Source organism: Myxocyprinus asiaticus, chromosome 1 (genome assembly GCF_019703515.2).
Source record: "Myxocyprinus asiaticus isolate MX2 ecotype Aquarium Trade chromosome 1, UBuf_Myxa_2, whole genome shotgun sequence".
NCBI lineage: Eukaryota > Metazoa > Chordata > Actinopteri > Cypriniformes > Catostomidae > Myxocyprinus > Myxocyprinus asiaticus.
Genome location: NC_059344.1, coordinates 5,505,274 through 5,515,773, shown reverse-complemented (window position 1 = coordinate 5,515,773; position 10,500 = coordinate 5,505,274).

Below are 10,500 nucleotides of genomic sequence, written 5' to 3'. Positions count from 1 at the left end.
ATATTTGCAATGTGAATGATCATTTCTGACTTCTGCATTCATAACCATCCAATCCACCGTAGTACCAGGTGTTTGAATAAAGTCTAGGACAACATTTTTTGAAATTTCTCACTTTGTGCTCATGGGTTTAAATAAGGCAGAGGCTGTTTGCACTGAGTGTAAATAGCAACCAAAAGCATTTTCTTTTTTCTAGTGTAGTTTAAGTGTAAATAGTATCTGCCACTATATGCACTGGGTTGAAAATAGTGGCAGAGGCTATTTTCACCCCTAATTAAACTTATAGTATAGTGTCATCACTGCAGTGTGTTTATTGTGTTTACTTAGAGTCTCACAGTCACTCTTCAACAGTCCCTACCCCTAAACCGAACCTTACCTTACAAAAATTCAGCTTTGGTTTTATTAAAGTTACCATAGTATCAACATGGTATTTTGTAGTAAAATCATAGTAACCACAAAATTAAACATAGTTTCTATTAACACCATATTACTGTACTAACAACATGGTTAATTGCATTAAAACTATGGCTTCTGCCAAAAACCTGGTTACTACTGTTACTATAGTAAATCCATGGTTAATTTTTATCAACATCTAAATTCATTTTTTATTTATTAATTGTAATATATTTATTATGTAAAAATGGAGAATTGAGACAGGAAACGGGGAGGGAAAAATTGGGACAAGTGCAAACTATTGTGTCAAGGGCCACCAAAATCTCAGTCCTTGTCTCTAATGAGCCATCAATATCAGATTCAGGAAATCTACACTGTTTAGTTTCTCAAGTGTAGCCTAAACTAGGAATGATGTGTTCCCTTATTGCCGAGCATTCGTGAAAGCTTTGCATTCTTTTCACCAGGTGCTCTTCGCTTTAATGCCGTTATTTTCTCTTTAGCTCTCTGTTGGTTTAGTTGAAAGAGCAGCTGTCTATTCTCAAACTCTGCATTTGCCTCTCTTTTCTTTGTGAAAGGGCTTCTGGTTTTGAGTGGGCTGAGAAGGTTGAAGAGAAGAGTTCATAGTCAACTCAGCTCAACTCAATACAAACAATACACAACAAAACACATACATCTCCTGCATCTTAATGAGCATTGAAAAAGTTATTTAAAAGTTCTCTTTGTTAATGATGAGTAAAGTAAAAAAATGATGATGATAATAATTAAACTACATTTTTACATTTTCTGAATATAATGTCATTGGTGCAAAACCCAGCATTCTACAGTGTTGTGGTGGTTGCCAGAGTGTCTCTATAAAGTTGCTAAGTTCTTGTTAGTGTTTTCAGCATTTTACGGCGGTTGCTAGGGTGTTCCGGATGGAATTCTAAAGAGCCCACCCTCAAGTTTCTATGATATTCTGGTCCCTAGACATGGCTCGAGCCCTTCCGTCAATAAACAGTCATCAATTCCGTCAATTTTTCACACCTTTATCATCTGGAAGGCAAACATTGTGTCCGATTGCTTAGAAAAGCACACCTCTTCTCAACAATCTGCATAATTTGAGGCATCATTAATGTCCGTAGCTTTTAAACGGTGTGGCACAAGTTAGTTTAAGACTTAGGGATAGGAGTTTGTTCATCCCTAACCCTAAAGGCCCTGGCACACATCACATGAAATCGAAGAATGAATGTGTGAGGTCATTTAAAACAAAATCTGGCCAAAACGAAAGGGTTTTTGAGTTTGTTTCGGTGATTCGAAACAGCTTGCCAGGACGAACTTTCAGAAAAGGTTTGTACCGACTGCTAAAAACATTCTTATTGCCATTGAGTGACCCGGAACTCCACCTATTTGAGGCTGACAGCTAATTCCCATTCAGTCAGTTAAGATCAGTTAACATGAACACAGGCGTGCAAAGTTATTAGCGAACAGGTGCAAACTTACCTACGTCTGTATGATTGTTCACGTAGAGACATTTTCCATTAACATGCCGTGTGAATTTTTTGTTTAATTAGTCTACAAAAGGAAGTAAATCTACACAAATACTCTTAGGTGCCCATTCACTCTATTGTTTGATATGTTGCTTCACTCATGTGCCATCTGCAGCCAAAAGCCATTCACACATCTGCCCAAAGTAAGGTTTGACAAGTGTCAGTGTCATCATTGATTACATTAACAGAGTGTAGTTGGTGCATATTATGGCTGTATATAGTGTGTTAGCACATTAGCACCATGAATGTAGAATGTAAACATGACAAATGACACAATATCCACTGCTGTATATTACTTTAATTCATCATCAAGTGGTTAAAACAGCTTCTTTTACTGATCTCATCTGAATTCTACTCATAGAATGAGGCATGAAGTCATGGATAACATATTTGAATGTCCTTTTTATTAAAGGTTTTACATGTCTTGTAAAATTTAGATGCTCCTCTAAACGCCTCCCCCATGGTGTCTGAATGTTCATAAACATTATGCTGTTGCTCGGCTGTTTCAAAGATCTTTTTGGCTCTGAGCGAAGAACGAAGAAGCATGTGAGTATGCCGGGGCCTTAAGCCCAAAGTATACTTAGATTTTGACGTGACCACTCAGCGTCTGCACACAGTCGAAAGGGAGCCTGTGAATGTACAGTATGCTCCATATGAATGTGCGTGCATTCACAAGCGCTTGGCACATGCATGATACGACTGCTATGAGACACTGGACCATTTCTCTTCAGGAGTTTAGACTCATAATGATGTCTTTATAGTCCTTCAGACTCGAGTTACACAAATGCAGGTATCTCCTGACCTCCTCACACATACGTTCTTGACGTGTATATCTACTGTTGTTGTTTCTACCTTCATCTCCTGTTGTTTAGCAGCAATTACATCATCTTTTAGTTCTTCTTATTGACAACAACGGCTCAAATGTGAGTGATGCCAACTTGTGGACACACTAATTAGTGCAAATAGTTCCAGGCGCATTCAAAGATGTGTGGTTAGAAAAAACGGGCTGCGCGCGTTCAGTGCTCATGCACTCTGCTGATGACGAGATGCTCAGCGTCTGACCGTCTGACTTTGGGCTTTAATTATGAGTAGTAGTAATGGAGCGCAACAGTCTGGTTCTGGGAGAAAAGTCGGAAATTTTAAAAAGTTAAAATTTAAAGTAAAATTCATTTTCTCCATGGGCAAATTGACCTTTTAACGATAAGTTATAACCCTTTGAAGACAGACCTACCATGAGATTTAAGGTTGTTAGATAGATGGTATGCATCAGTTGAAGCCTTCATTCCACATTATTTTTTAAACCAGGTGTTTATTAGTGTAATTCCAGTCTGTCTACTATCAAACTACTTATATATTTGAATATATCTGCATATTTAGCAATAAAATGAAAATATGTTGCTTCTAATCTTGTAATAAACAACTTTAAATGAATAGTTTTGTATTTTTATATTTTATTATTTCACCATCCTCATAAAAAGACGTTACCTAAACATTTGTTTACTTTGATCTTTTTTTCTTCTTCAAATCAAAGTTTGTGATGTTGTGATTCATCTCGGAGCTGGTTGGTTTGGTTCATGGCTTAGAACTCTTTTATGAAGGATTTTATGAAGTCCCTAGGAAAAATGACTGGGAAAAATACTTCTGGAAACCAGACGGCTGAAAAAGTGAAAGGGCACTGTTGCGCTTTATAGTGATGCCTGACTTAGCAACCACTAGTAATTACCAAATACAACTGATAATAAAACTTTAATGTGTAAATGATATTTAAAAACAAAATAATGACTTCTGGGATCTTCTAATCTTCTTCTTCTTCTAGAAAGCCCCTGAAGGTTCTTTCAGAGGAATGCGGTATCATTCCTTCATGGCAGGGTCAGCCACTTGTGTGAAATATGTCAAAACAAGCAGGCTTCATCTTTTGTGAGCTGAAAAAATTGGCTCATGCTAGGGGGTTCTGCTGAGCTGGTCAGGCCTAGGGGTCTTCTTGCAATTAACCCCTATAGCACTTCCTTGCATTCTCTCATGATCCCTCCTCTCTGCCTAATCCAGAACCTTCACAGCTGATCCATCCCACCATTCTGCCACCCCCTCAAAGGACCTTTCACCCCGCGCACCTCTCGATCGGTCACATGACTTGTGCAGGTGTGGAGAGAACCCCGGCCCCATCGCCCCCCAATTAGCGACCTAATTACTGATGAAACCTCCTGCAGGGTCACTGAACAGGTTCTAGGGAGCGCAGACAGATAGAGAAAGGGGCACCGAGAGAGAGGGAGACAGTGAAAAATAAAAGGATTGTAAAGGAAAAAGGGAGGGTTGCAGCGGTACAGTGATGTGTGGTAAAAGGCGTGAAGGCCAAGACCAGCAAAACGTTTTCTTTTTGTTGTTTTTTTTATGCTGATTGCCAGAAGAGAAAATGGAAAATACTGAGACTGTTGGATTGATGGCCACAGCTGGTTGGATGGGGCTCTCTTTACGTCAAGCTGGAGTTTTAATTGTTGCCAAGCTGTAGAAGTAATTTCGTCCTTTTGGGATTTTGCTCACAAAGAAGATGGAAACAATGAATTTCGAGGTTTCAATGATTTTAAGGATGTGTTTGTTTACTTTTGTCTGATAAAAAAATTTGGTAGTGTATTGGGTCGCAACTTCATATCAGATGTAATATCTGGGTCCTGAAGCAAAACCAGTTTGGAACCACTAAACTTAATGAACTCTGTTTCTGTCAGTTCTGTCAGTGTTCCTCACCCCACCATTTTTCGCCATACACAAACCACCGGGCCACCCATCCAGTCCCCAGGCCCTCCATCCATCCACTCCCATGAAGAATAGATGTCAATCATTTTAATTGGCACCCTGGGATCGATTGTCCCGGCACTTCTCTGAAAGGGAGTGCAGCACAGGAAGGAGAGAGAGGGGACTAAACATGTGGTTAAGCATATTGTGTCAGCTTGTCCACCATTTCCTGAAAAATAACTGTGCCGCCCCCCTCATCTGGAGAAAAGACTGAAGGTTTTTACAGATTGCGTTGAGAGGCAAGGGATAGGGGCGCAGGTTAATATCTGTCTGTATTGTGTCATCAAAGGCTGAAATATAAATATTGGAAATACTGGCAGAAGGACATTTTGTGGCCTGGAAACAGCTTGGATTTGATAGCGTTAAAAGGAGTGACTTCTGCTCTTTCATGAATTCTCAGGTTTTCAAAAATCTTAGAAACTAATTACAACTCTTATGTTTAGATAATTATAATGAATAGAAAGTTGATGTCTTCTTGTGTATGTACAGTAAATGGAAATTTGCTGATGACTAGAACTATAAGTAATTGTGTCTAAGAGTGAATTATTATCAGCGACTAAAAATATGGAGAGTCGTAAGAAAGACACACAAGCAGGCAAGTTACATAGACATATATTTATATGCATATGAATATGAATATGAATAAAAACACATGTACATAGTTTACAATATCTTGGCTTTTTTTTTAGCAAAACCATGAGAAAGGCTCTTTAGCCACAGAACACAAAGAAACTTTTTTTAAATAAGTGCAAATAGTTAATAAGACAAAGAACTGTAAAGCATTTATATTTTTTCATTCTTTCTTTTTTCTGCAGGATCATATAATACAACATGAAAATACTGTGCAAAGACTCATATTTACATACTGTTTAATTGTGAGAAGCTGGTGCCATTATTATTATTTTTTTTTTAATTATTATTATTATTTACTGACACAGCCACACAAAAGTTGTACTGCCAAAAAATCTTATGGCTTACTTACACATAATCTCTGTGTAAGAACAAGAACACTGACCCTTTAAATATGGAAGAAAATGTGGAAGTGATAGAGAGATTAAAAAAAAATAAATAAATAAAAAATCAAATCAAATCAAATATAGCCACACAATCACAGTAAAATCATACCGTAAGGATTTCAACAATTTTACAATCAAGTCAATGTGTTACATAGGATATTATTTCTTTCTGCTGTCTTTGCTTATTTACCATATTGTGAGAACAAATTTCTGACATGTTCCAGGGACGAACGGTATATGTAATTTTGGATCAAGTCACAGTCATATCTTCAGAACTCAAAGCTTTCTTTTTTCAGATTGTGTCTTTAAATCTGTTCCTGTTTTCCCAAATTCAGTGATCACACCATAATTAAATACAGACTATAAGATGCTCCATTTGATGTTGTAACAAAAAAGAAAGTGAGAAATGTACAAGGATGCGTTTGGGTCTTGATTTTGCAAGCCTCAACTGTGTCTGCAAATTTTAGCCAGTCAGGTTTATATCAGCAGTTCAGACTGAATGATTGCTGCAGTGAATTACATATGGTGCTTACAGAAAATAACAGTGTTCAAAAACAAACCCACTGCAACAATCATTTTCAGAACAGTTTGCAATCCATTTGCAATCAAATACTACATGTTTAAGAGACCAAAACTGTGTTCATGTGTTTTTATTCCTCAGAAAGCCTGATCTCAACCAGCACCATTTGCTCTGCCGTAATAGTAATAATCTGTAACACCTTGACTTAAAGGGATAGTTCACTCAAAAATAAAAATTCTGTCATCATTTGCCCACCCTTATATTTTTTCAAACCATAATGAACTTTTTAATATTAATTGGAACACAAAAGGAGATGTTAGACAATTTATGAACTAATAGACTTGTTCCCAGTCCACTTTCATTGCATGGAAAAGAGAAGCATCAACATCTTTCAAACTTTCTCCTCATGTGTTCCATGGAGGAAAAACAGTTTGGAATGATATTAGGGTGAATAAAGGGGTATTTACACTTGGTCACTTCATGCATTTTTGCTGAGCGGATTGCTATCTGATCGTGAAAAGACCAAGTGTAAAAGCCCTCCAAGATGGATTTAAGAAAGATATAAATCCTCTGGAGGTGGTTTGAGATGCATTCCAGACAAAACTCGGTCAAGTGTAAATGCATCTGGCTGTTTAAGCCATATATTTAAACTTTACTCCGTCCAAACAGCACTAGCATAGGGAAAATGCAAAACAGCTGCTTCCGAGTATTTGCATAGGGCTTGCATCAAGCAATAAATAATAACAAAGAATGAAACGGATGCACGTTGTAGGAGAGACAGAATTTTTTTCTTCACTTATTTGATGCAGATCACTGAAGAAACTGAAACTAAACACTAACTAAACAAGCCCAGAGGGGAACAATACACAGCACGCACACACACACACTTGTGCGCAAGTAAAGCCACTTGGAATCAAATAATAGATCACATATTTTAAATTTACTGCAATGCATTAGCATAATCATGGAAGTTAACTCTTGTTTTATTTGCATATATAGTAGTGCGGGAATTGAAGAGCAGATTTACATCAATTTAGTGGAGATGCATTGATGTGAGCAAGTGTAAATGGAATGAGCTTTTCAGTCGAGTCTGAATGAATTTTCATTTTTGTGTGAACTCATCTTTAACGTCCAACCTAACAGAGAATCTAAGGATTCTCTTGGTTTTTTTTTACCAAGTAGTTGTAGATTGCTGAAACTCTTAAAACTCTTTGGCTGTCCTTCAACATGCAGAAACTGGATTTTTATTTATTTTTTTAAACCAGTGTATGCTAGTGTTGACAATATGTATGCTAGGTTGTCAGCAAGAAGGAAAACTGCCCAAGAACAAAAAGTGCATCAGATTCAAAGTAATGGAAGTTTGAAGATTAACTGTGGGTTATAATTCTGCAGTCACGTAAACCATCTGCAAGAGCATCAAACTAACCCAGTGGCTTTGACAAGGACAATACTACTCACTTTGCATCCATAACGAATACTGACACAGGAGGACATAGGTCATAATGTGGGATGGAGTGAAAAAAAAAAAGTTTGTTCTTTAAATTTTATTCGTACATACTGGTTATGATTAGAAGTTAATAATATTGAAATAGCATGCATTTTGTACATAAACTTATGGCCTTGTCTGAATGGTGTGCACTTACTGCGAGTCTGACATGAAACGGATCCTACGCACATTCAATCAATAATTAAACATTGCCTAAGATCTCAGAGGATGAAACAAGGTACTGAAAGAATCAAAGAATAAAGTGACAGGTGTTCTGTCTTGGAAGTCTGTATAATTAGCCCTTTGTGTCAACTGTAGTTGAAAGCAACTCTCTGACATGAGGCAGCATGTAAACCATGGGCAATACAACATGTTGCTGATCCAATGAGAGTAGAGCATGGGCAAAGCTGACACTTTCAACTGAGAATTTAATTTTAAAGTGGAAATATTTAAAAGGGTTATGGACAAGGAGAGCTTGGCCTTGAGAATTGTTCCAATGCTAATTTTTCATGCAGCGTGCTGTCACTTATAACCTAGGTCAATCTCCAAAGGCTCACATTTAAGAGAATTATTGTTGCTAAAATAGCCAACAGCACTACACTATATGAATAACAAATCAGTTCTCCAAAATGTTAATTGATCTCTGGTTAGTTTACTGTTATAACTGTCCTCTGAAAGAAATGCCACATATTTGTCAGTGCCTTGTTATTACTGTAAGTGTTCAAATTGCTGAAGTATAGCATACATTCAACATGTAATTCTCTCATTCTTTCATACGCACACAAATGTACAGTTGAAATCAGAAGCTTACATACACTTAAGTTGAAGTCATTAAAACTCATTTTTTAACCACTCCACAGATTTAATATTAGCAAACTATAGTTTTGGCAAGTCATTTAGGACATCTACTTTGTGCATGACACATGTAATTTTTCCAACAATTGTTTACAGACAGATTGTTTCACTTTTAATTGACTATATCACAGTTCCAGTGGGTCAGAAGTTTACATACACTAAGTTAACGGTGTCTTTATGCAGCTTGGAAAATTCCAGAAAATTATGTCAAGCCTTTAGACAATTAGACAATTAGCTTATGATAGGAGATGTTCTAAATTGGAGGTGTACCTGTGCATGTATTTTAAGGCCTACCTTCAAACTCAGTGCCTCTTTGCTTGACATCATGGGAAAATCAAAAGAAATCAGCCAAGACCTCAGAAATAAATTGTGGACCTCCACAAGTTTGGTTCATCCTTGGGAGCAATTTCCAAATGCCTGATTGACCACGTTCATAAACACTATGGGATCACGCAGCCATCATACTGTTCAGGAAGGAGACACATTCTGTCTCCTAGAGATGAACGTAGTTTGGTGCGAAAAGTGCAAATCAATCCCAGAACAACAGCAAAGGACCTTGTGAAGATGCTGGAGGAAACAGGTAGACAAGTATCTATATCCACAGTAAAACGTGTCCTACCATAAATAACCACCATAAATAAGCCAGACTACAGTTTGCAAGTGCACATGGGGACAAAGATCTTACTTTTTGGAGAAATTTCCTAACTTTTTGGCCATAATGACCATTGTTGTATTTGGAGGAAAAAAGGTGAGGCTTGCAAGCCAAAGAACACCATCCCAACCGTGAAGCATGGGGGTGGCAGCATCATGTTGTGGGGGTGCTTTGCTGCAGGAGGGACTGGTGCACTTCACAAAATAGATGGCATCATGAGGAAGGAAAATTATGTGGATATATTAAAGTAAAATCTCAAGACATCAGCCATGAACTTAAAGCTTGGTTGCAAATGGGTCTTCCAAATGGACAATGACCCCAAGCATACCTCCAAAGTTGTAGCAAAATAGCTTAAGGACAACAAAGTCAAGGTATTGGAGTGGCCATCACAAAGCCCTCAATCCGATTGAAAATTTGTGGGCAGAACTGAAAAAGCGAGAGCGAGCAAGGAGGCCTACAAACCTGACTCAGTTACACCAGTTCTGTCAGGAGCAATGGGCCATAATTCCAGCAACTTATTGTGAGAAGCTTGTGGAAGGCCACCCAAAACATTTGACCCAAGTTAAACAATTTAAAGGCAATGCTTCCAAATACTAACAAATTGTATGTAAACTTCTGACCCACTGGGAATGTGATGAAAGTAATAAAAGCTGAAATAAATCACTCTCTACTATTATTCTGACATTTCACATTCTTTTTAATTTTTTTAAATTATTTTTATTATTATTATTGTCCCCTTTTCTCCACAATTTGGAATGCCCAATTCCCACTACTTAGTAGGTCCTCGTGGTGGCACGGTTACTCACCTCAATCCGGGTGGCGGAGGACAAGTCTCAGTTGCCTCTGCTTCTGAGACAGTCAATCTGCGCATCTTATCACGTGGCTCATTGTGTGTGACACCGTGGAGACTCCCAGCATGTGAAGGCTCATGCTACTCTCCGCAATCCATGCACAACTTACCGCGCACCCCACTGAGAGTGAGAACCACTAATCGTGACCACGAGGAGGTTACCCCATGTGACTCTACCCTTCCTAGCAACTGGGCCAATTTGGTTGCTTAGGAAACCTGGCTGGAGTCACTCAGCACACCCTGGATTTGAACTCACAACTCCAAGGGTGGTAGGCAGCGTCAATACTCACTGAGCTACCCAGGCCCCAACATTTCACATTCTTAAAATAAAGTATTGATCTTAACTGACCTAAGACAGGGAATATTTTCTAAGATTAAATGTCAGGAATTGTGAAAAACTGAGTTCAAAAGTATTTGG